This window comes from Schistocerca serialis, chromosome 11 (genome assembly GCF_023864345.2).
Source record: "Schistocerca serialis cubense isolate TAMUIC-IGC-003099 chromosome 11, iqSchSeri2.2, whole genome shotgun sequence".
Classification (NCBI taxonomy): domain Eukaryota; kingdom Metazoa; phylum Arthropoda; class Insecta; order Orthoptera; family Acrididae; genus Schistocerca; species Schistocerca serialis.
In genome coordinates this window covers 159,358,817-159,385,782 of record NC_064648.1, presented here as the reverse complement: position 1 = coordinate 159,385,782, position 26,966 = coordinate 159,358,817, and the positions used below count along the sequence as shown (strand labels likewise).

Below are 26,966 nucleotides of genomic sequence, written 5' to 3'. Positions count from 1 at the left end.
CTTGTAATCATCTGTTTCAAGTTCTGAAATCTCAAGGTATCTAGGTAGGTGTCTAACAAAACAGGTTTGAAAAGAAATTGCCATTTTCAAATGATAAAAAATAATGAAACAAACCAGAGGTTTCTATGAAGAAATAAATAGTGCTGATGCCATTACTATATGTAAGTGGGCAGACAGTACACTAGTTGTATTGTGTTCAAAGTGTGTTGGTAAAGGCACAGTGAGTGAAGTTGAGAATTTGGATAAAGGCCGTAAATATGTGAAAGTCAAAAGACCGGAAACAGTGAAAAGATAACCATGCAATGGGTGGTGGGGATCTGTTTCTTTTTTCCCCTCAGAAGATAAGCTATTACAGAGTGTTTACTACAAATTTATTAAAAATATTATTGCAAGATGATTTTTCATGCTGTTGACTTTGTGCCATTGTACAAAGTTGTTTGGACTATACACGAGCTGCAGAAAACTTGCCCATCCATAAGAAAAAGCAGTTGGACCTTCTCCCCTTTATTGCGAGGGTAGCAGATGGACTCACACTATACCAGGAAAAAAACTCCTGGGAGAATGAGTGGGAGCGGGTTGGGTGGCCTTATGATAAAGGATCTGCCTCAGACTTCAGAGTCATACCTAGAAAAAGAGGAGAATTACACTCAGCAGAAGAAATACAGTTTTATTGTACTGATTATTTACCTTTCATTCTAAAATTTAATGCAGAAAATGTGAAGCACATTTCTTTCTCCAAAAGGACAAAGTGTTTTGTGCAGTTTCGTATTAAACATGAAATTCAAGATGCTGATCATACTTACTTAATAACTGGAATTTGGAATGATTTTTATTATTTCTTCTGTTTAAAGTGAAATAAAGACTGACTAATTTGATCCTTAGTGCTAACCTCATTAAGGTGTGACAATGCTTGAGATGTGATGTACACAACTGTGTTCATTAAATGTCTAGAAAAACTGGGGTCACATAAAAAAAATTCTTAGAAAAAATATTTTCAAGAGAATCTCCTGAATTTAGAAATTAATTTTTATAGGTAAATGAGAATAAAGGTTTGAAAGTGTTAAGGAACATCATCAGAGCCAACAGAATTGCAACTCTCTCATTGCACGATGTAATTTTGAGACTACCTGTTGGTAGTTTATGCTTTTGCCAAAAATAAAATTCGTGCATCAACCCATCTACATTTGGCAGTTTATTATTGGCTCCGATGCTTGCCACCATGTTTGAAGCAATAGTGTTCGATGGCCAATTATCTGAATTTTCACTATTTATGACAAAGCTATTATCTTGATCAGTTTTATTTGTGTTGCTGTTTTCGTTTCTTGTTTAACGTTCTGAACTGCTTGTGCCTTAAGCCCGGCATATTAAGGGTGTTGAGTATAGTGTATACATTTCACATTTTTGGTAGGACCGGAGGATTTTAAGATTTTTGGTGGCAGATAGAACTTTAAATTCAATATTACATCTTTTCTTCTTAGCTCCAGTGTTACTAAGATCTATGTAATCTGCATTTGGTCTTTAATTTTATTTGTATTAGGAATATCACAGGTGTTTTAAGTAAATTGGTAAAATTGAAGTGTAATACTAGTAAACAAAACTGATTTGGCATTACCAAGTAGCACGAAGTGACTTTATCGGAAGTTGAGAAGCTTCTGATAGGTTCTTTCCCTCCCGATTTCAGGTGCCCAAGTATGGCCAACAACAGAGGCACTTTGATTTGTGCAATGTCAGAGCTCCTGGCATTAGGTACAGATGCTGATATTATGCTATTTACCCCTTTGATGCAAAGTGGCTTTGTTTGAGTTCACCTAGCCTCTTCAATATTTTGTTCAGCTGACTGACACGGCTTGAACCAAATCCACCTTATCTCGGTGCAACATAGTTCTGCCATCTGCAGCAAGATGAAGAGAAGAGACGTGCGCCGCCTAGCCCAGGTAGGTTAGTTTGTGTTGACGTACACTGGAAAAATAGATACAGATGATGTTAATGTAGGACAAAGAGGGAAATTTTATTTGTGTGAGGGTCTGGAAAGGAAAGGTTATGATATGTTTGCCATTAGCAGAAAAGCTAAAACAACATGGCATAGACAGTTACGGTACTTCCAGGTATGATCGCAAAGGTGTGGCACAAATGAAGCACGGTAAAAAACTCAGCTGGGTGGAATTTGATTGGTCAATAAGGAATGGTGCAATACCTTCTATAAAAAGGAAGGACACATTTTTTTAACTACTATCAATTTTCAAGATGATGTATCTGTTAGAACAGAAAGGAGGCTGATGGTAGCATAAAGCAAATTTCTTATCCTAACACTGCTAAGGCATATCAATAGGAAAAACTGGATGCACTGTCAACGCTTATATCTTATGGAGCTGGTAGAAAAGCAGCAAGCAGGTCCTCGTTAAGACTGTTTTGGTATTTTGTTGAAGTATCAGTTGTGATGTAGACTGGTAGGAGTTTATGACTAAGAATTTAGAAGTTATGTTTTAACTGGTTTGGTACATACTAGAAATGTGACAGGCTTACCAGGTTCATAATGTAATACATCACACCCTGAGTGATTGAAACCACAGTTACCCACTGGAAAGAGAAATTCAGAAGCAAAACACACGCTGCAGCACGGGCCTCCAAAATGTTGCGCATACTGTGGTGCGGAAAAGCCCTTCATAGATCCCGATGGAATTGTAAAACGTGGTGCTTGTGCTTGTTACTGGTAAGACTTGTGTCATTCCTCTCCATAATTAGTTATGTTGAGTCCATCCAGGGTATATTGCCTGTTGTGTATTTCACCAAGATTTTCGACAGTGTATGAAAAAAGTAATAAATTGTAATTTTCATTTCCTTGTTGCGTATTTGATTTAATTTAATCAACTTCCAAGTGAAATTCAGTGGTTTTGTGCTCTGTGCCTCAAACTGTTGCCAGAGATGGCAAGATGATGGCACACAGTGTAATAATGGCAGCTGGGAGCCTTGTCTTTGCGGCTATGCTGCTGCAGCACGACACCTCAGAAGCTGCCACTGGCTGTGTCCCCAGACTGGACAGTGAAGCTGCCATTATCCACCACCTCCTCCTTTGTGTGTACATGTGCGAGGTCCCAGGGGGCAAGGGAAATGGGCAAAACTACTGGCTGCTTCAGACAAATACGATCTGCCTCTCTTTAAGGAGGCTCGTGAAGACGAGTCGGCCAGGATTTGACGCTGCAGGACGTGGCCGAGTGTGCAGTCCTGGCCCCCCAGCACTGCTGCTCGCGCCTGCCGGACGCCGACGTCGAGCAGATCTGCCGGGACCCCTGGAAGCCTGGAGAACGGAAGGCTGGTGAGGCCGGGTGACCAGCTCCCCCACAGCCGTTGGCTGAAGTTTCGCTGTCGGTTGACAAAAAAAAAATTATGGGATTAGCATTAAATTCTACTTTCCTATCTCCTTGTAAGAAGCATGTCTCTTAAACACTTCTAAAAGTAATGGTTTGAGACAATTTTTAAGCTTCCTCCCATCAATATTTCACTAATGTAAATGTCGCATATCCCACATGACCCACAACCAGCACTGTCCAAATGCACGGATATTCTCTAAGGAAACACTCTATTAGCATTTTTATGCTTTGAAGACGTAATGAAACATTCTTGTTCTCTTGCTGTATTATTGGAGGCAGTCTTGTGATTTACAATCCATTGTGATGATAATTTAATGGGGATATGGGATATACATGTAGAGAGAGAGAGAGAGAGAGAGAGAGAGAGAGAGAGAGACACTCGATCAGTTACACTGGGATTAAATGAAAGTATGAACCATTGTGCTCACTTGTAGAGAGACAAATATTTTTAATCTGACTGTCATGGGCACTAGGTATATCTTACATGTGCACTGTTTTCCTTTTGTGTGTTCCATAGTATTGAGACCCGCTCAGCATCAGAGGGGATGTGGAGGATAAGTTGTTATCCAGCACGAGTGCAGCCAGGCTAATGATCAGCTTGCCGTTGCCAACAACCAGACGGTGGTCAGTGACACTGAGACCAACTCATCCCATATAACAGGTCTGTCATACAATGTTGCAAATAAAGCAGATAAAATTCTTTCAGCAAAAGTTCACCTCCGTTACTAAGTTGAGATGTAGTTTTATTTCTAGAATAGATTTAACAGTGATACAAAGTCATTTTTTACCGAATTAGGTACATACAGCATGACCTAACCAATATCTAGATGATGAGATAGTGTAGGCCGATGAACTGTTAAACATAACATGTGGTGACAGTAATCCTTATTAGTTTCTTCTGACCAGAAGAAAATTTAATTTTGTACATTAACATGTGGTAAATTTTGCTGTGAGTCCTACGTGTGAGTGAGCTACTAGAATTTAATGTTTGATACAAGTTTCAGTACATCAAGATACCAGTATGAACGGTACTACAGACATCACATTTACATTTGGACAGAACATTCTGAAGATGAAAATTTTGGGAACAGCCTTTAACTATATATGACGGTAATATCTGTTCCCGAAAGAATGTAGTGGTGTGGACATGTTGGGAATGTGGATCTCACGGGGAATGTGCAAGGGATAAGTCCCTGCGGACGCACTATCCTCTGTGCCCTTGGTGGCTCAGATGGATAGAGCGTCTGCCATGTAAGCAGGAGATCCCGGGTTCGAGTCCCGGTCGGGGCACACATTTTCAACATGTCCCCAACGAAGTACATCAACGCCTGTTTGCAGCTAGGGTGTCCATTTAATTATCATTTCAACATCCTTTAACTCTGTATTGGGTTAGGCCCGAATCGACTATGCTACACCGATCAAATATTGGTGTTCTGAATGTCTTTAGTTTTACACGCACTCGCTCTCCAAACCAATTCTCTTCTGTGAAGCATACCTATTAGACATTCTGTAATATTTTTAAAAACAAGAGAGAGACTATGATTTTCTAGTTGGTGCCAGCGAAATCTTACTTTGGTCCGCAAAGGTGTTCATTATTCGTGGACACAAATTTTCAATAACTTGCCAGCAGCCATAAAAAGTTTAGCTACTAACAAACTTCAGTTTAAGAGGAGCCTGAAGAATTCATTGGTGGCAAATTCCTTTCACTCCATCGATGAATATCTTAGGAGAATTAAATGATATGTATATGTTACTAATAATATCAGTTAGTGGGAGTATTAGTACAATCTGACATCTATACATATTCAGCTCAGTAATGTGATCATTGTAAGTTTTGGAAAACGATTTTTCTATTTGATGAGGCATGGCTACAATAGTTTAAGGTTCATCATATGCACGTCAGTGCACTGAACATTTACATGTTTTGTGACAGATTATTATTAACTTTTAAATAAAACCTGTTTAGAATTTTGCCCTCATCCTGTAACCACAAGAAAAATTTCACTTGGAATATGTCGAGGTACATTAGCACTTTTTTTTTTGTAAATATTTATTGTGTATTCATCTTTTTCTGATATGTTATACAACAGGGAGGATGTCCTCACTTTGCATCTATTGAAACGAAAATAACACCTAATTTAATCTGAGGAGGAGGAGGAGATTGTGCAATGTACAAATATCTTATGCATGCCAGTAAGTGTATTCCAAACTGTTTTAATTGCCATCATATTACGCACATTGCAGAAAAAGTTCAAAGTTGTCACTGGGTGAGGATTATCCTAGCCCATAGTTTCGGAGACTAGAAAGTGCTAGGAAACGTCAGACTGAGTGAAGACACACTCGTATTACTGTCCATTGGAGAACCTTTTTCCACTTAATAAACAAAGGGCATGAGTGGAGCATCCTTTAGCTGTGATATTATTTATTGTGTAGCTATATTGAAGACTTTCTCGTTCAGCTCATTTTGATGAACAAATGTGGACGCTTCCAGACTAATAGCTTTCTCACTGGCATCTGTATGCTCTCGTACTAGGCCACATAACAATGTGAAAACGCAGCTGTCTTCCTTCAAATGAGTAAGAAGATTATATAAATCCTTTATTTATTAATTATAAACACAAATTCCTCTGCTCCTAAAGTCGTGGTATCAGAAAGCAGAGTCTGATTGCATGTGTCCTGCCAAGATTAAAGTGAGGACAAGACAGACGAGAGGTAAAACCTTAATTAATTTCCCCTTAAGTCCGACTGCCCTGTTGTACGAGGGCAGTTCAATAAGTAATGCAACACATTTTTTTTCTCGGCCAATTTTGGTTGAAAAAACCGGAAATTTCTTGTGGAATATTTTCAAACATTCCCGCTTCGTCTCGTATAGTTTCATTGACTTCCGACAGGTGGCAGCGCTGTACGGAGCTGTTAAAATGGCGTCTGTAACGGATGTGCGTTGCAAACAACGGGCAGTGATCGAGTTTCTTTTGGCGGAAAACCAGGGCATCTCAGATATTCATAGGCGCTTGCAGAATGTCTGCGGTGATTTGGCAGTGGACACAAGCACGGTGAGTCGTTGGGCAAAGCGTGTGTCATCATCGCCGCAAAGTCAAGCAAGACTGTCTGATCTCCCGCGTGCGGGCCGGCCGTGCACAGCTGTGACTCCTGCAATGGCGGAGCGTGCGAACACACTCGTTCGAGATGATCGACGGATCACCATCAAACAACTCAGTGCTCAACTTGACATCTCTGTTGGTAGTGCTGTCACAATCGTTCACCAGTTGGGATATTCGAAGGTTTGTTCCCGCTGGGTCCCTCGTTGTCTAACCGAACACCATAAAGAGCAAAGGAGAACCATCTGTGCGGAATTGCTTGCTCGTCATGTGGCTGAGGGTGACAATTTCTTGTCAAAGATTGTTACAGGCGATGAAACATGGGTTCATCACTTCGAACCTGAAACAATACGGCAATCAATGGAGTGGCGCCACACCCACTCCCCTACCGAGAAAAAGTTTAAAGCCATACCCTCAGCCGGTAAAGTCATGGTTACAGTCTTCTGGGACGCTGAAGGGGTTATTCTGTTCGATGTCCTTCCCCGTGGTCAAACGATCAACTCTGAAGTGTATTGTGCTACTCTTCAGAAATTGAAGAAACGACTTCAGCGTGTTCGTAGGCACAAAAATCTGAACGAACTTCTCCTTCTTCATGACAACGCAAGACCTCACACAAGTCTTCGCACCCGAGAGGAGCTCACAAAACTTCAGTGGACTGTTCTTCCTCATGCACCCTACCGCCCCGATCTCGCGCCGTCGGATTTCCATATGTTTGGCCCAATGAAGGACGCAATCCGTGGGAGGCACTACGCGGATGATGAAGAATTTATTGATGCAGTACGACGTTGGCTCCGACATTGACCAGTGGAATGGTACCGTGCAGGCATACAGGCCCTCATTTCAAGGTGGCGTAAGGCCATAGCATTGAATGGAGATTACGTTGAAAAATAGTGTTGTGTAGCTAAAAGATTGGGGAATAACCTGGTGTATTTCAATGCTGAATAAAACAACCCCTGTTTCAGAAAAAAAATGTGTTGCATTACTTATCGGACTGCCCTCGTAAAATAGGAATCCAGATCCCTCTGCGACTTCGCTGTTGTCTGAGGGAGAAGATCACATAATTCCGATGAAAATATAAAGGAAACACCGATTATGACTTAAAATTATGTATTAAATTTTCTATTTCATGAAATGAAACTCTGTACGAGATTACAACGTCTGCTGACTACACGTCAAAGAGATTCACATGCGACGTTTGTACTGATTTAGACTTGAGGAGAACTGAGGACACATGAAACGCAAGTTAAAAATTGAGTATTGCCAAGTAGTGCTTACCAAAGTACTTTTTCAGTGGACTGTTGAGTAATAATATAGGTAAACAGAAGCTCTAAGTGTAATGTGCGACAATAGCTGGATGATGATGAGTGAGCATCATAGAGGATGAATGTTATTAGAATGAAAATATTAGTGAATGAAGCATGAGCATTTTAATTTCAGAATTGATTAGGGGTTATTTTATGTGTCCAGAATAAAAAAAATCGCGGTTTGTTTTTATTTGCTTTGAGAAAAAATATTAAAAAATGACTACTAAAGAAGCTGACGTAGTTGCAGAGCATAATGATCTTTCTGAAAAAACGAAATAGTTATTAATTAAAAAAACACAGTTTCGGAGGAATTTAGCAAAACTGACAGTATTTCAGAAAAATTCATCAAAATTAAAGACGTTTACGAAGAGGTAAATAAAATTAAAAGTATTTTAGAAGCAGGTAGCTTATTTAAAAATCTCTGAAAAAATGTTTGCAAAATTAAAGATTGTCAGATAACAAACGCTTCCTTTCGGCAGCAAGGCAGTTCGAACGATGTGTGGTCTATGAATTTCTTAGCTCTTAGCTTTCTAGGATAGCGACTGCACGAGTTACGCTCTGTCCCACTCACGTTCAATGCGTTTGCTTCTAACACATGTGATTATTAAAATGTGGGAAGCGAGTAATCAATAACTCTAAGCACCACACCAGAATTTGTTTTAAATCCTATTTAATTAACGAAACAGGCAATAAATATAGGCAGAGCAGGCACATATGTGTCTAACCGAGCATAATAATGTGTAGGAGTGAGGTTACTTTTCACATATAAGCTGTTGTTTTCGCACAATTTCGCAGATTTCAGCACTGTAAAATAAGCAGATGACTATCATCGGGCAAGTAGTATTGTTCAAAGTTGCAGCTGTTCACTCTATATCGCTAAATTTCGGTGCCACCGCACGAGAATTCTGCCAAGTTAGCTGTAATATGCCACATTAATAATTTGGGGTTTAGCGCCCCTGAATGTTTAGTTTCACTAGCTATGGAACTTACACTTCCTCACTGAACTGTTTAGAGCTCAACAAAGTAGCATTACAGCCACCCGGAATCTGTCTCAGTAACTTTAACTAAGCTTTGCAAGTCATATAACATTCGATTCCGAATCAGCTGTCCCCTGGTTCACACATTGTCCACACTCTGCAGCTGAGTCACTTACTTTTATCACCCAGATACAACGAAATAAAAATAGAACTACACCTTACAACACACATTGAAACTATCGCCAATTTCAAAGCCACATTCACCATACGTGCCGATGTTTGCATTATGTGTTGGGGTTCAGGATTCATTTATTATTTTTTGTCTTGAGTTACTGTATTTTGATTAATTTAAAAGATAGCGTTAGAACAGTGCAATGAACCCATTCATCTCGGAAGGATTTTTCCTACTTTTTCCCTTGATGATGACCATTGGTCTCTAACTTAAATAGTTTGTACTGAATATTCAATTACTTATACATAGGAGTTGAAATGTAATTAGTTGTACAAAATAGGCATTACAGTTTCTTCATAGATACATGACGTTTAATGTTACTATTCTCTATGGTGTTCCTTAACTTTCTTATTTAATTTGTTGTTAATTTGCACTAAGACCAATTACTTACCTATAATAACAAACATAACCTTGAATTTTGTACATAGGTCAAACTTTCAATATATCATTCTCTGCCACATGAAACACATCTTTGAATGACATCTTGATCAGAGCTGTTATTATTATGAAAATTATTAACTTCCAAAGTAAGTGTTAAAATAAAATACTTATAAAATTTATCGTGACTTCCTTATTATCCAGCACAAAATGCTCCTTCTTTAAGCAATCAGTATATTTTTTTTCTGAGTGGATAAATATTACTGGTTATTCGATACTGCTGATGGTGGTAAGTTGTTGCGACTTTATACCGACAGGACACTGAAATGGCGACGTTTTGTTGCAGAACCCAGCGTCAGCTGGCTCCCACACAGGCGTCTAAAGCTAGCGAAATGAGGGATGCTCAACTACCGGACCTACCGATAGATGGCTCTACCAGCTGATTACTGTCGTCTGTATTGCCCGCCATATTTGAATTTGCTAAGAAGTTTCTCTCGGTCTGTACGGTGTATAAGGAATTAAGGATTATCGAAATGGTGATTTCTTGTTCCGCTTTCAAGTGTACGAAGCGATGGAGTAAGGAAAGTGACTTACCATTTCACAGGTAATAGGACTACCGATACAATACGACAACAATACAGACTTAGTGCGTTTGCTAATTCGATGTTTTTGAACAGGTTTCCTCTAAAGCACCCAGAGCTGCTAAAATAGTGGATTACTTCCGTGAAGAGGAAAGATTTTAAACCTACGTCTTGCAGTTTTATTTGCGGAAACCTTTTCCGGCAAGATGATTACGTAGTGATCCCTGGAACGTGGAAGAAACGTCTCAGACGCGAAGCAGTGCCATCAATTTTTGACTTTCCGACACATTTGATGCCACCAAATAAACAGCCACGACGACATGTTAGGATTTTGAGTGAAACGATGCTTCTCCATTTGAGGTAGCTAATTAATTTCCTTGCTATGTGTGTGGTTTTGACTTTTGTGAATTTATTTCGTACGGACACAAATGGGCTACATAGGTCTAAGCAATGTTGTAATACAGTTCCATATTTTTGTTTTTAGCGTTCTGTCCTGGAATCCGTGCTTGATTTGCCCTCTGCAGAAGCTACTGATTGCGTGGAGAATGTTGTCAATGAGAATTCTTCCGTGGAAAGCATGTCCCATTTATCCAATGCAGAAGCTGCGAATTGTGTCGAAATCGTTAGTATAAGGATGTTTTCACACCCCCAAAGTTTTCTTATAATATTTTTTCATCAAGCCTTGAGTTATTTCAATCATATATAACGAAATTATTTCTTTATTTCAGAGTGCAGTTGGTTCTCAAGTAATTGATTGTGGTATACAGTCGAAAGTAGAAATGGAAGACAAGGCGACCAAAACTTGCAATTTTTTCTCAGACATTGTGCACGAATTAAAACGTAAACTGAAATGTCCGTGAAAAACTTCGAAGAAGAGAGAAGAAAGTGTTTTCCATGGATGACATCATAAGTTCATTGAAGGAGAAGGGGCATCTTCCTGAGAAGTTACATTACTTCCTCAATCATCAGAAAGGAACACAAGTGGAATTAGTATGCAATTTAGTGGACAACTCTCTCTCGTCAAAGGGTAATAGATACACAACAAATGTGAAAATATTTGCGATGACTGTGTACTGTTATTCACCAGCAGCATATGAATACCTGCAAAAATTAATGCCTCTGACCCATAAATCATTGGTTTCGAAATGGGTGGCAAGTGTCGACTGTGAAACTGGCTTCTTAAAAGATGTTTTTAAGTACGTTGATTCGAACCCAATCGTAAGGGACCAGTCCAGCGATTCATGTCTAATTGTAGACAGTGTGGCACTTAGGAAGCAAGTAGTTTGGGACCAAGGAACTAAGCAATACACAGGTTTTTTAGAGTTTGGTGGGGAAGTGCCTCAGTCAAAAGAAGTAATAGAGGCATCTGAGGCTCTGGTTTTCATGCTTGTCTCTATTAAAGGCAAATTTATATGCCCGATTGCATATTTCTTTATCAACGGTGTACAGGCAAATAATCAGGCCACACTGATGAAATCCGCTTTAGAGAGGCTGCATAGTTCTGGCATTAGGGTTTGGTGTGTTACATGTGATGGCTGCAAGGTAAATATAAGCACTTTACGTACACTTGGCTGTACTTTAAAATTTTCCAAGGGTGATTTTAAGAGCTACAATGTTTATTGTATGTTGGACATGTCATATGATGAAGTTTGCCAGAAACGCTCTAGCAGAAGTATCTGCTATTGAGTCTCCAACTGGCATTTTTAGATGGCATTTCATTGAGCAATTGTACAAGGTACAACAAGAAGAAGGTATGACATTTGCCAACAAACTATCAGGACAACATATAAGTTATGTAAATAGAAAAATGAATGTTTCATTAGCTCCACAGACTTTGAGTTCTAGTGTGGTAGATAGTATAGAGTTTTTGAGGAGGGTTGGTGATCCAAATATTACAGGAAGTGAAGCAACAGTAGAATTTTTGTATAATATTGATAGGATTTTTGATATTCTGAACTCCAGAAATCCATTAGGTAAAGGGTATAAGAGCCCCCTGAGACTTGACAACAAATCTTATTGGCTTGGTATTTAAAAAAAAATTAAATTAAAAAAAAAAATGGTTCAAATGGCTCTGAGCACTATGGAACTTAGCATCTATGATCATCAGTCCACTAGAACTTAGAACTACTTAAACCTAACTAACCTAAGGACATCACACAACACCCAGTCAACACGTTGGTATTTTCAGACACACTGAAAATTATATCAAAAGCTTAAAAATCATTGGTGTTCCATTGCTGCTCCATGCAAGAAATACTTTTACTTTTGGGATCATTTTCAATATGCAATCAGTAAGGCACATAGCTCTGACAAGTATGCTTCGTGTTGAATCTCCTTTGAAGCATTTGCTAACATATAAACTGTCACAAGACCACATAGCGCTTTTTTTCCCCTGCATGCGGTCCAGATGTGGTTCGAACAACAATCCAAATGCATACCAGTTCAAATGTGCCATGAGAAAGTTGCTCTTGGGTAACAGTGTCACTGCAATGAATGGGAATTGCTCAAATTTTAATGTGTGTTGTTTGCCACCTGTTTATGATTTTCATGCAAGAAAGCATGTAGTAGAAAGTGATGAAAGTGCTGCAGAAAATGAAGTAGAGGAGTGGTGTGCACTTCTTGATGATAAGATTAAGTTCTCATTTCACAAGAAAAACACACTCTATTATATTGCAGGGTATGTGTCATTGCGCCTTTCAAGGCAGATCACATGCAAAGACTGTCTTCACATACTGAAGCATTAGAATGTGATTCTCTCTATGCTTTTCCCAATATGGCCAATAAAAATGCATTTGTAAATTTTGTTAACTGGGGAAAACTGGTTAAAACAAGTGACTGCGTGTACTCTGTTGTAGAATACTCAGAAACTGTTTTAGATGTTTGTGACTGCTGGGGATATGTGACAGAAATATATACAGGCAAAGATTTTGCATTGTGTTAAAAATAAATTTGTAGATTACCCATCTCCTGCTCTTGGTCATGATTACCGTTATGAAATTAGGATTGAGGACTTACATCAGACTTAACTTGTTTGTAAGATTGCATCCCTATACTCCTGCATACGCTTAAAAACGTGTGGAAAAAAAGCCTGCTGAGAAAATTTTAAACACCAAATCAAGTATAAGGCAGAAGTTAAATAAACTCATATTGTTTAATCATGTATAGTGCTCAAATTGGAAAAATTATGTAATGGGACATTCCATGCAGATGGGTGTGACATTTTGACAGATTTTTTAAAACTATTTTGTCCATAGATTTGTTGTTGTGTAATGATGAACTTCAAAAGATGAATCACATTGAAGTAAAATTAAGTCTTTACATCCTGTGTAGATATTGTAACAAAATTATAATTGTTTATTATATAAGATTATTTTAAGATGTTTGGTGTTACAAAATATGCACTTGCATTAAAAATGGGTGATTTGTGTGAAATTAATGAAAAAAGAAATTTTCTGAGACTTCCTTGACAGATGGCTTTCAGTGTGAGAAAATATGTCCCTCAATAACTATGTTAACTTGAATTTTTCTCTTTAAGAAAACAGTTTAATCACAGGATGGGTGTGATCTAATGAAGTATGCAGTGGCCCTATATTTCAAACAGTAATGTTTGTGGATACTCTGCAACATAAGAGCAATAAAATTGTTACTCTGTTAATTCTTGTTTTAATACTTCCTATAATGAACACAATGTTCCAGTTGATCATAAGCATTCTTATTACTTTATAACCATTCTAGAATAAGGGGACCTGAGTCAGGCAAAACCTAATTTTCTGAATTTTGTCTTTATTTTGCTAGGATGTCTTTCTATTATATTTTCCTGTGTTGAGGGGGGGGGGGGGGGAGAAGAGAATGCAAATAATCATATAGAATTATCTTTCTAGCACTACAAAGTGCAGAATACAGTGATTACAGGTACACGTGGAAATCTAGGAAATTTCAGTATTCATGTTACATGCCTAATTTTCATTAACATTTACCTTAATTATACGGTTACACTTTTTGTTGATTTGAACTGTGTACTGCATGTTAAAAAGATTTTGTTTGGTCATAGTAATAAAAGCATTTCATTTTGTTAGTTCATATGTCCCATGCGGAACTGAAATTATCGAGTTATGATGACAAAGGAAGGAAATAACATTAAGGAATCTTACTTCACAGAAATTATGTAACAATGGTTACACTTTTTGCTAGTTAACTTTAACATAAACCATTTAGTTTTCCATTAAGAGTGAAAGCAGTTGCACGAGTCACCTAAAGAACAAAGTTTCCCATAGGAAACTAAAGTATTTTACGTTTGAGTTATTGCAGATCCAAAGTATTGTGATCTTCATATTTCTATTTAAAAAAGTTTGTAACTCAAATTCACAGACATTTTGGAATCTGTACATACATGTGTGTAGCAAGGTACTTTTCATGTGCCATGTGGAACCTTTAATTTTCTGGTTTAAATATAATTTATTTCATGAATTACCTTTAATACCAGCACTGTCTGAATGCATTATTTACCATTTAGTAGAAGAAGTATTAGTGTACAGAATAACAAACCTCATGAAAAATGCGAGAGATTGTTCTGTACAGAACTTGGAATGGCTCTTTATCAATAGCAGGTAAAAAATAAGGCTTCTATTAAAATGTTCAAAGAAACCAGTCAGTACCTCTTAATTCGCCATAGAGGTGATACAGTAATAAAACAATTTACTTTTTTCAGAATTTCTGCTAAGTATTAAAAGTGTGAAGACGTATTCAATTAGTATTTGCTTTACCAATAACCTGTAGTACAAGCACACGTATAAGCAGATAATTATGGGAGTCAAGAGTTATGTTAAAATTAAAGATACTGACTGTTATTACTTGCTCACAAAGCATTGTAGTTGCTGTACAGTTTATGCTGTATGTGGTGTACCCAATGTGATTCCTGGAGGACATAATATTCTGTTATCCCATGGGAGTGCACTGGTACCACACCTATTGAAAGTACGTTTTGTTGTGGAATAGTTGTATCAGATGTCTGTACCAGAAAACAAATCTCCACTGTGACACCCTTATGTTCTTGGTATGCTATTAGCTATTATTACAGGAATACTCTTCACATGGAGGAGGAAGCATAGTGAGATTTTCTTTTTCATCATTTCCAACATTGTACACAACTTTCTTGCACTTTTATGTTATCACATTTTTTCCCTTGATAATCGAAAAGAGAGGGGGGGGGGGGGGGGGGAATTAAGCGAGCTTTCATAACTGAAAACTCTACTTGCTTCATTTGTTATTTTGAAAATGTTACTCTCTTTCCAAATACTGTCCTATTTCTTCAAACCAATTTTGAATTTCTCAGGTTATTACATATTATTTACTGTACATTGTCCACCAATACTTCTGTTATTACCAGATAGTTTGTAATGTGGCACTACCTTTGTGCCACTGGTATTGGCTAGTGTACTTTTGCAGATAAGAAAATCGACTGGACTAGATTGTCCTGTCAGTATAGGACAAATTCAGACAATATGGAACTTTTTACACTAAATTTGCAATATAATGTCACCCTTGTCTCACACAGATTGTAGCAGCCATTGGGGTGCCTGTCTGGCCAGCTTCTGCAGCTTTCACTTTCAGGTTTGTTTTTTGCTTGGGCCGTATACTGACAACCAGTCATTCCAGTGATTGACACCATGTCAAAGACTGGAACCAAGATTCACAGAAATAGAAGTCTATGGTTGTAATTCAAAGTGTAATTAATTTTGCTCACTGACATGTTTTGAATTCAATTTTAAAATTGTTTGGGTGTCAGACTGGAAAATTACAGTTTTAAGACACCCCAACCTTAAAATTAACAGCTGTGATCGAGGTTATTTTCAACAAGTTCCTTCACTTCCTACATCATCATGGATCAGTCCAATATAATATTATTACTAGACTTAACTTCCAAATGATACAAGTCAAGCATTTAAGAGGAGCCTTAACGTTGGGCTTTGTGTTTATCTCATTTAAATGTATTTCTTGTCTCGTATCAAAGACTGTAGCACTGTTAAAAACTGGTGCTTCTACCATATCACTCAGTTTAAATACACCGTGTCATGTACAGGCGTTAATAAAATCATGGCATTTAAATTACTGATCAAAGAGAGTGCCAAATTCGTAAGTGCATGTTGCAATTACAGTGTCAGCATATATGCAGATCGGTAATGCATCACTTCAGATAAAGAAAAAATAACGATTTTTTCTGTTTATACGTAGGTAATACTTTAATAGTTCAGTTGTAATTTCTGTTGTCAGTAAAGATACCCCTAAGCACACGATGTCAACTTTTTTCTCAAGAGACGTCTTCACTGGTGTCCACACTTGATTTTCCGAATTATACCAGTAGTTAAAAGCTTCGGCAAGTAAGGTAATTTGTTGACCCCCATTGAATCTTAAATAGTGTTTTAAAACGGGCAAATAAGTAAAGCACTCATAAAATAGTAAACAATTTATAGGTCAGCTTGTCAAACTTTCAAAATACACTCGAATTTAGGAATTTCATAGCAGAACTGTCACTGTTTTTTCTCGCTAGATTAGAAACACTTCATTATGTTGATGTGTAGATATCTAGAACATCCAATATAAAATAGTTATGAGGGCGCAGAGTGAAAAACATTTTCATACGTGTTTTGACACTTCGTTTTTTTTTTTTGTCAAATTCAGATATGGCGGACACTCAATGGTATAATCTCTTGCCGGCACGCGCTAGAGCCATCTATCGGTAGGTCCGGTAGTTGAGCATCCCTCATTTCGCTAGCTTTAGACGCCTGTGGCTCCCACACTCAAAGTTCTTGCATGACGACATTCTTCTGTTGTCACGTCGCTGGGCTGGTCAACTATGCCACACTCGTGCACCATTATTCAATGTCATGTCTCAAGAAGTTAAAATTAGAGCTATTTTGGAAGAAATTAGCGAAACTTAAGATGTTTTGAACAAATTTGGCAGTATTTCTTCACGTGTTGTATCTAGATTCGAGAATGGACAGAAGAAAAGGCTGAGCAGACAGAAGAGATATTGGATGCGAAATTAAATGCATGAGAGATAATGTGAGGTGCAGAAAGGTAAGAGGCTATACAGAAGCAAAAAACATAAACTGATCAATATATATGACAATTTGTGCATCAGAAATTTGAAAAATATGAAAGCAGTGCCGATATCAAGGTCAATACGTTTGAGACCAAGATAAATGACATCACACAAACTGAAATGAAAACTGTGACTCTAAGTACAGATTTTAAAGTTAACACTCCATCACGTTCTGTGGGAGCAATGAAGATTGACATACAGTCCACGTAAAGTCAATCAGACGAACTAAAATATGGAATGAACAGGGCATTAAACAGTACCATACTTATTTAGATTGTAATTTCAGAAGGTACATCTCCAGGTGACAAACCACGACAGAATTTATTGGTTTTCAGACACGGACAGTGCAATCATTCTTTCATTGAGGGGCCACAACTACAAACCTAACAACTTACGTAATAGAAGATAACATGCTAAACAAACATTCACATTGGGAAGGAAAGGTGTTCGTAAACTCATGTTTTTCAAAACATTCCATAAAATACTTCGCAGCAACTGAACTGACAGCCACAAAATTAAATATTGTAGGAAGATTTCTGCAGGGAGAGCTCCACTGTGGGCTTCCAAAGTCACAGATAGATACATCGCGAAATTTTTTCTACAAAAATACTGATCTGTGGGAATATAGTAAAGATAAATGGAGGAGGTAATTTAATTTGTGTGAAGGCAGTCTCCAATGTTATTATGAAAAACACTTGAATAATGTCAGATATTGTGAAAAGCAGATTCTGCAGACCAATATCTTGAAAATTTTGAAGAACGGGCTCCTCAAAGAGAGAAGAGAGAAGTTATTGGCGGGACTGGACGAAGATATCGAAACAAACCGCTTCTTTGTAGACTCTTTGGACGTGTTAGAAGACGATCAATGGTTTTTTTCCCCTTGGGGAAAAAGCAGGGAGCGAATTTCCAGGGAACAAATACAACAGCCAGAAATGGCGACCCTGGCAGGTATGACATCCATCGTATTAAAGCATAAGTGAGAGGAAAGACTTTAACTAAGGAAGAGCATGAAACACACGCGAAGACAGAATGGGAAGATGATATCATAGATGAAATTGGACAGAAACCATACAGTTTTTACCAGTTATTTAAACAATTTGTTATCTTGTGACATGTGTGAGACTCGAAACTCATTTCAGTGCTGTTACTTGCCTGTGATCACTGCCATTCCTACAGCTGCATGTCCACTACTAATGAAGATGTTGACAACAGTTGGTTAGCACTTTTTTACTGATGTGGATGCGTGAGCATGTGGCATGCATATGAGATGTTAACCCCACTTCTCACTGTTGATACCAGTCAATCACTTCTCACTGTTGATACCAGTCAATCACAGAGTTATTTTAATCAGATTACATTTCTCATGTTGTACTCGTGTCATGCAGCTCACTCGCTACGAAGTAAAGGACTGTGTATCATCTTAGTGAGCCAGTCTTATGATGTGATAGTGTGGAAAAGATTTTGACTGGAAAGATTGCCTGTAGTTCTAGCTTACTAAGTGTAGGTAGTTGTTTCATTAGAGAGTGTACAGTCTGAGTAAATTAAATAAACTCTACCATTCACACACAGAACTGTGCATTCGAGATGTCTACTTAATATTTAGTACACACTTGGTGGCACTCATTGTTATTTTTTAAATGAAAATACCACATAGCTATTTTTCAAGATGTTTACTTCAATTAGCTTGTGAATTTGGACATGATGAACAAACTTTGAGCAGACCAACAGCTAACATTATGCAGAATCTAGAGACGAAGATTTAAGTGAAGGTTTCCTACAGTTTTTCTTGACCAAGTTATACTGTCGTCAGCCTACACCAGGAAGTGGATTTATGGAGAGAGTACAGAGGTCAGCGTACACAAGTAGAGCAAGCATAAGCCAGCCAGCCTAGCCTATGATAGCATCCACACGTCCGACGTAGCCATACCACTTCATGTGTCTCCTTTCAACTCTCTCTACCAATGACATGTATTTCCACCATTCTTTTGATATTTTCATTTCCTACCCTGTACAGTATTGTGGTTCTGCAACACAGTGTCCGGTATATAATTTCCGCTGCATAGATCCTTTCTTGTACTTTCTTTGTCATTGTCGAAGTTCATGTCCCATATAACAGAGCTTTCCACACAAATCTTCTAAAGTATGTTTACCTTGATCGTAAGCACATGACGACATTGCGGTTATGCAAGCTGGTGTAAGGATATCCATTATCTAGTTCTTCACCACCAACACAGCATGAGATACTTAGATTTGTTGGAAGGATTATTAGAAAGCGCGGTCATCTGTTCTGTAATTTGCATACCACAGACTACTGCAACGTACTATAATGCATTACCCAAAGTTTACTATCCTCATTATGCAGGCGTGATGCCTCATGGTAAACGAGTTTTAAGGCACAATGACTCACCTGCTACAATGACTGTAGCAGGTGAGTGCTCTGCAGAGGAAATAGTATCTGGTTCATCAGGGATCTTAATTCTTTTTTTAATTTTATTTTAATTTGGTATGCGTATTCCATAGATCCATACATGCGAGTGATTCGCCTGGATGTGGAACGTGTCAATACAATTGTACAAATACAATTAATGCTACAGAATAGTAATATAATACAATGATATAGATATTAATAAGTATCACTTTTTCTCATTTACAAGCTGTCACTTCACTAGTATACCAATTCTCAATATAACATTATAACATTAACATAATATTGTATCGTCCATCTAATAACTAAGAGACTAAATACATTTATTATTAAGGGAGGGCATTACTTCTGGAAAAGAATTCATCTAACGAGTACAGTGGATGGTCAAGCAGGTATTTTTTTTAACATACCTTTGAACAGCATTTCATTTTCTCTTGTACATTTAATATAATTAGGCAATGCATTAAAAGTCTTTATAGCAGCATACTTTACTCCCTTCTGTACAAGTGTTAAAATTTTTAGTTCAACATGTAGATCATCTTTACCTCTAGTATTGTAGTTATGGTATGAACAATTTGTTTCAAACTGAGCATAGTCTTTATTAACTACATTCATCAGAGAGTATATGTAGTGACATGTTGTGGTCAGAATACCTAACTGTGTAAAAAGTTTTCTACATGAGGTTGGTGGAGGAACCCCACACGTGATTCTGACTGCTCTCTCTGAGCAGTTAAGATTTTTTTTGAGGCTGGTGAATTACCCCAGAATATTATACCGTAACTCATTAATGAGTGAAAGTACCCTAAGTAAGCTGATTTTAAAATGTTGATGTCCCCAAAATGAGTAATGACTCTTAGAGCAAACGTTGCTGATGAAAGCCTTTTTAGAGTAAGGGACACATGCTGTTCCCAGTTGAGCCTACTGTCAATGTGAACCCCCAGGAATTTAGTGGGTTGCACCTGTTCTAGTTCCTGGTTGTCATGAGCAATTACCATATTTTCTAGAGTTTTATTTTTGTGTGGAACTGTATAAAATTAGTTTTTTTAATATTAACTGAAAGAGAATTAATTGAAAACCAAGCTGTAACTTCTCTGAGTATATTATTTACATCAGTCTCCAGATCAGCAGTAGACTTACCATCTACGACAATGCTTGTATCATCAGCAAACATTGTGAAATCACAATTTTTACTAATGGACAGGGGTAAATCATTAACATACATTAAAAACAGCAAGGGTCCAAGGACAGATCCCTGGGGAACTCCATGCTGAATTTTGCCCCATTCAGAATCCACTAGATTAGAAGATCCTTTGTTGCAGCCATTTAGAACCATCTTTTGTTTCCTGTCTTCAAGATATGATTTTAGCCAGTTACCTGTAGGCCCTTTGATTCCGTAATGATAGGCCTTCTCCAAGAGTATCTTGTGGTTTACACAATCAAAGGCCTTGGAAATATCACAAAAGACACCAACTGGTGACTTCTTACTATTAATAGACTCCAAGACATCATTTGTGAGTGAATATATGGCACACTCTGTGGAAACCCCTTTTCGAAAACCAAACACTCTGTGGTTAATAATATTAAGTTTATCAAGATGTGCCACAATCCTGTTAAACACTGCCTTTTCAAGAACCATTGAAAATGTTGTTAAGAGAGAGACAGGACGATAATTTTTGACATCTGTAGCATCGCAAGACTTGAAAAGAGGTCTCACAATGGCATATTTCATTCTCTCTGGAACAACTCCCTCATAAAGAGACGTGTTGCAAATGTGAGCAAGTGCTACACTTACATCATTACTGCAGGCTTTCAACAGTTTACTAGAGATGTTATCTATACCTGAAGATTCTTTACTTTTCAATGACTGAATTATTCTTTTTATTTCATTAACAGTTATCGGTGTTACATTTATATCATTAAAACATTGTGGGAGGTTAAGTTTCAGAATGTCTGCAGCTTCCCTTAGGTCACCACTGCAACCTATTTGAGAGGTGACACTTAGAAAGTGGTTGTTAAACGTGTCTGCTATCTGTTTACTATCAGTTATTTCCAAATCGTTAATTTTTAGGACAGCAGTTTTTTCATTGTCAGGTGGTGCAGTACCTGTTTCCCTCTTTATTACATTCCAAATCGTTCTGATTTTAATGTTTGAACAGTTAATTTCAGATTGTATGCACATACTTTTAGATTTTTTAATGACTTTAGTTAATATTTTGCAGTATGTCCTATAATATTTCATCTGGAGGGGATTATTGGATTGTCTGGATATTATATACAGTTCTCTTTTTTTCTGGCATGATATTTTTATGCCCTTGGTGAGCCATGGTTTTTTGCTTGATTGCCTGTTCTGTAGTCTACAGACCTTTTTTGGAAAGACATTTGCAAATATACCTGATAATTCATTAGTAAATAAATTATATTTTGTATTAACATCATTTGCAAGATAAACATACCTCTAGTCAGTCTCCCGAATGCATAATTTGAATTTTTCGATATTTTCCTCATTCATGTTTCTAATGGTTTTCCACAGTGCACTAGCTTTGTTCTGATTTGTATTAAAGTTGTCAATTGTGAGTATTTGCCCATCATGATCAGAGAGACCTACTATGGCTTTTTCAACTTTGATGTGATTAGTTTTACTCATATCTACAAAGATATTATCTATTAGAGTGCTGGAAGTGGCAGTAGTTCTTGTGGGAAAACTGACAGTGGAGACAAGGTTGTAGCTATGCATTAAATTTGCAAACTCTGTCTTACAAGATGGGCTTTCTAGGAAATCTATATTAAAATCTCCAGTCACTATAATGTCCCTATTTTTTCTTGTGAGATGCAATAGCACAGAATCTAATTGTTTCATGAATACTATAAAATTACCAGATGGAGCTCTGTATACTGCTACGATTACCAGTTTCTTGTTAGCTTCTACTATTTCTGTGACACATGCCTCAAAGTCTTTCTCTACACAATATTTCTCTACATCTATTGTATTAAAGGACAGGCTGTTTTTCACATAAATAGCTGCCCCACATTTGCACATATGCTTTCTACAAAATGACGTAGCTAAAACATAGTTTGGTATATTGAGCATTTCGATGCCAAAAGTGACATGGTGTTCTGTCAGACAGAGAATATGAGCACAATTTGCACCTGTTGGTTCATCAATATTTACAATAAATTGGTCTAACTTACAGAACAGGCTTTGAATATTTTGGTGAAAAATTTTGAGCTTATTTTTAATTACATGATTGGTTGTGGTGCTGCCACTGTTGGGAATGAGTTTTATTTCTTTTGACATACCAGTATTACAGGAACAGTTTTCTGCAGGGAAGAGGGAGCTGTTGTTCTGGTAACACTCACATTTGTTGTAATTAACTACATTACTTACATTCTGATTGGAACCTTCCCCCTTCTGCCCCAGTACCATAAAAATCCCCATTTGCAGCTGAGGACTTTCTTGATCTGAGGCACATGCTATGTGGAGCAGCTGCAGTCACTACTGTGCTCCTGTTTTCCATAGAGGGTGGATCTCCTGTTGGTGAGGTTTCTACACTGTCCGCTTGTACACTTGATCCAGTGGGGGTTGGTGTTGCTGTTTCTGCTATTGATGACTGTTCTTCCTCCTTAAATGCTGCTGCTTCATAAGTTGGCAGTGGACTAACGTTTCCCACTTAAGTTGTACCTGCTGGTGCTGTCTTGCTTTTGTATAAAAGACCTGTTTGTGTTGATTCACATACAGGTGCTGCTGCATATGAAGTCTTCCCTTCAGCTGTTCCATTAGGTTTGAAGGAGTATTTTGACGACACTGTCTGTATTTCTTCCAATGGTACAGTTCCAATGGGCACAGGTGCTTTCAGAATGATTGGAGGAGTGGTGTTTTCAAATAGTTTGAATGTTTCTGCTAATAGTGCTTTAGCGAGTACACGTTTTCGTAGCCGGTTCCTGTGCATTGCATGTCGAGTAAAATGGTTTCTCTCTTCGGAATTACTATCCAAAAACTTCACGTCCTTGAATGCTTTGCATACCTTTTGAAACATGAACTGTTTATTAGGTCATGTCTATGTGGGATGCTAACGACGATTGTTTTTCTTGTCGAGTAAAATGGTTTCTCTCTTCGGAATTACTATCCAAAAACTTCACGTCCTTGAATGCTTTGCATACCTTTTGAAACATGAACTGTTTATTAGGTCATGTCTATGTGGGATGCTAACGACGATTGTTTTTCTTGGCGAGATTCTTTCCCGTGCATTTCGCAATGCTGTGATTGCATTTTTCGACTCATTTTTATAAACATCGTTAGCTCCAGCAATAATTACACAAACATCGTTTTTGGTTGAGGGCTTAAATCTTTAATTATTTGCTCGAAAGGAGCCCCGGGTTTTACTGTGGCAGTAACGGAAAATTTAGATTGCATATTCGTAAGAATAGTGGCTAAATCTCGTCCATGGCTGTCTGCAAAGATACAAACTTTTGGTTTTGTCTCGTCTTCTCTCAATAATTTCATTTGTCGGTGTTTCTCTTGTGCAATGGGCGCAAACGAGTTTTTCGTAACTATAGCGGATATTGGAGCACTTTGAATTTCAGTAACGGTTTCTTTGAGAGTGTTGTAGTTTTCACTTTGTACGTTTTTCACACAAGGATTAAAATCGACATTCAAAGAATTAATTAACGATTCGATGTCATTCATATATTTTTAGCTATTGCGAGTTCTTCTTTCAGCACATCAGAGATGAGTTCTTCAGTACCAGCATTATACATCTTGACTGCACTTTTTCGACCACTGCAATGAACAAAGCCACATACACAATTCGGATTTATCACTTTTCTGTTCTTCATACACGATAGATGGATCCATATATGTGAGAAAGAGCACAAACGGATACCGCTATGAACACTGTTTTGGCAGACTATGCACTTTAAATGTAATACGATTTTCTACGGCGCAATTTACTACTGCTTGCATACTCAACGTCATCTTAGGGCTGTTTTGAAGAAAGGTAAGCTTTCTGAAAAACTCTGTTTGCTAAATACAGAAAATAGTTACTGAAGCTGAAATGTGCAACGCTTTTCTTGTCTGTTTCGTTTACTTGCACAGGTATCTTCAAAACAACAGCGGGACATTATGCCACATATGGAGCGTGATATTCGCTAGTTTTGGCTTCATTAAAACAGCAAATACTTAATACTTTCAACCAGAAGGGAAATACTTGTTTATAAAAAATGGTTAATGTATAATAAGGCGTCCCATAGCGATGGCGGAATTTCCTAAATAATGTAATTCGTCGTCTTTGGCCGGCAACATAAACAGAAGAATACGGATCGATATGCGATCCTTCACTATTTTGTTCGCTGGAGAACAAATGAAGCCTAGAGCGCTAAACACTTGTACTGTTTTCCTTAAGTAAGACGACTGCAGACTTGTGGCGGTCTGATCTAATTTTTTACTAAATAAATAAAAACGTGTTATGTCTAAGTTTGAGTGAAGTGTAAAATAGAAGAACTGTTATAACTTACCGTGGCGACGCACGAGAGACTCAAGAAGACAATGGCTATATAAAAGAGCGCTCAATGGACATGATACGGACATAAAAATCTACCGTCATTGTAGTACTAAGCTTAAGGTACGATATATGTTTTAGTTATAATAAATATTTGTTCTGGGAATACTGAATCATTTAGCAGTGCTCATTCCTATCATCTCCTCAGTACTATTTTCATTTTAATTATGCATTTTGCTAAGATTACAGACACCAAGATCAGCAGTACAATGTGTGTGTGTTACATTGACAAAAAGAAAATTGTTTTATCGTCTTCTTGCATCAGCTGTAATATTGAATTTCCCTTTTATGTGATGTTACAGTCGTTTTTGCGCCCTTAAGAACTTTCTGGTCCCTCAGGAAATTGTTTTGCCGCAACAATAACTTCACGACCGGGTATGATCGTATCTACCATCATGACGTAATTAGAAAGACGATAATGCAATTTCTTAATCAATAGCACGCTAGCTGTGACTGCTTCAAGCCACGCGGAACTGCAAGTGAAGACTGTTCAGATTTCATAATGCAATATTTTATGACAATGGTCAATCCATGATTCTTACACCAATTGTGATTGATAAAAGAGTAAGCGAAATGTCAAATTTCTACTTTTCCATTGAATAACAACATCACTTTTATTTTGTTATATCACAGGAGGTAATAGAAACAGAACTGCTATGAATCAGACCTACTCTGTGGCATTTGCTCTGCAGTGCTCAGGTCGGCTTCCATTTGTCAACATCCATACTCTGCAAATCATTGAAGTACATGTTAGCTGATGCTTTCTGTTGTACCACAGAGCCAGCTGCCTTCCTTTCTGTCTTCGTGTCGAGCTAGTGAAGAATGATTCCATAATTACCTTCTAAGTGTCTACAATTAGTCTGACAATATCTTTGCTGTCCCATACGTAGAGGGTTGTGGTACATTTTTCTATTCCTGAATTAATGCCAGTTTTCGAAGTTTTTGAGTGTTCTTTCACAGGACAGTTGGGTCTATTTTCAAGCATCTGCCAGTTCATGTCATTCAGTATTTCTGTGACGCTCTCTTGTGGATGAAACAAATTTGCAAACTTCCCTGCTGCCCCTTCTCTCTACACGTTCATTGTCGCCATTTAATTCTGTTCGTTGTTGGTTACTACTACACAAACTAGGTGTTTTGTTACTGTTTTTTCCACTTGCCAGTCAGTGAGCGCAAGTGTATTTCCTATTTTATTCATAACTGAAAAGATGTTATTCCATTCCATATCACCACAAACTATTTTACCTAGGTATCTGTATGAGTCGGCTGATTCCAGTTGTCGCTCACTAACGTAGAAAGTATAGGGTGCTATGTTTCTGCACTTTGCGGACAGCACAGTATTACATTTATGAACACTTACAGCAATTATCAAACTCTGTCCCACTTTAACTTGTTATTCTCATCGCAATATTTATGCAGTTTTTTTTTGGTCAGGTATAACTTCATCACAGGCAACTCTATTACCAACGAAAGCGCTGACCTTATTGATATTGCCTGCCAAGGCATTAACATAAATACAAAGAACAACAATAACTAAGTAGTTCTATGAGAAACGCCTGAAGATAATTCTGTTGATGCCTGTCCATCCAATGGAAGATGCTGCTTCCTCCCCTCTAAGAAAAACTCAGTGCAGACGCAAATACACTACTGGCCATTAAAATTGCTACACCAAGAAGAAATGCAGATGATAAACGGGTATTTATTGGACAAATATATTATACTAGAACTGACGTGTGATTCCATTTTCACGCAATTTGGGTGCATAAATCCTGAGAAATCAGTACCCAGAACAACCACCTCTGACCGTAATAACGGCCTTGATACGCCTGGGAATTGAGTCAAACAGAGCTTCAATGGTGTGTACAGGTACAGCTGCCCATTAGGCTTCAACACGATACCACAGTTCATCAAGAGTAGTGACTGGTGTAGTGTGACGAGCCAGTTGCTCG

The 26,966-nt window shown here is 37.8% G+C and overlaps 1 long non-coding RNA gene and 1 other non-coding gene across 4 annotated transcripts in view; one reads left to right on the top strand and one right to left on the bottom strand.

The window, feature by feature from the left end:
* LOC126427007 (uncharacterized) overlaps positions 1-8,895 on the bottom strand; it is a 28,216-nt gene extending 19,321 nt beyond the window's left edge. For all 3 annotated transcript variants that reach the window (XR_007576490.1, XR_007576489.1, XR_007576488.1), the window contains exon 1: positions 8,761-8,895. This is a non-coding gene — a long non-coding RNA (uncharacterized LOC126427007). The remainder of the gene's footprint in view (positions 1-8,760) is intronic.
* Positions 4,584-4,658, top strand: Trnat-ugu (transfer RNA threonine (anticodon UGU)). Its single transcript has one exon. It is a non-coding gene; the product is annotated as a tRNA-Thr (tRNA).
* Positions 8,896-26,966: the final 18,071 nt, after the last annotated feature.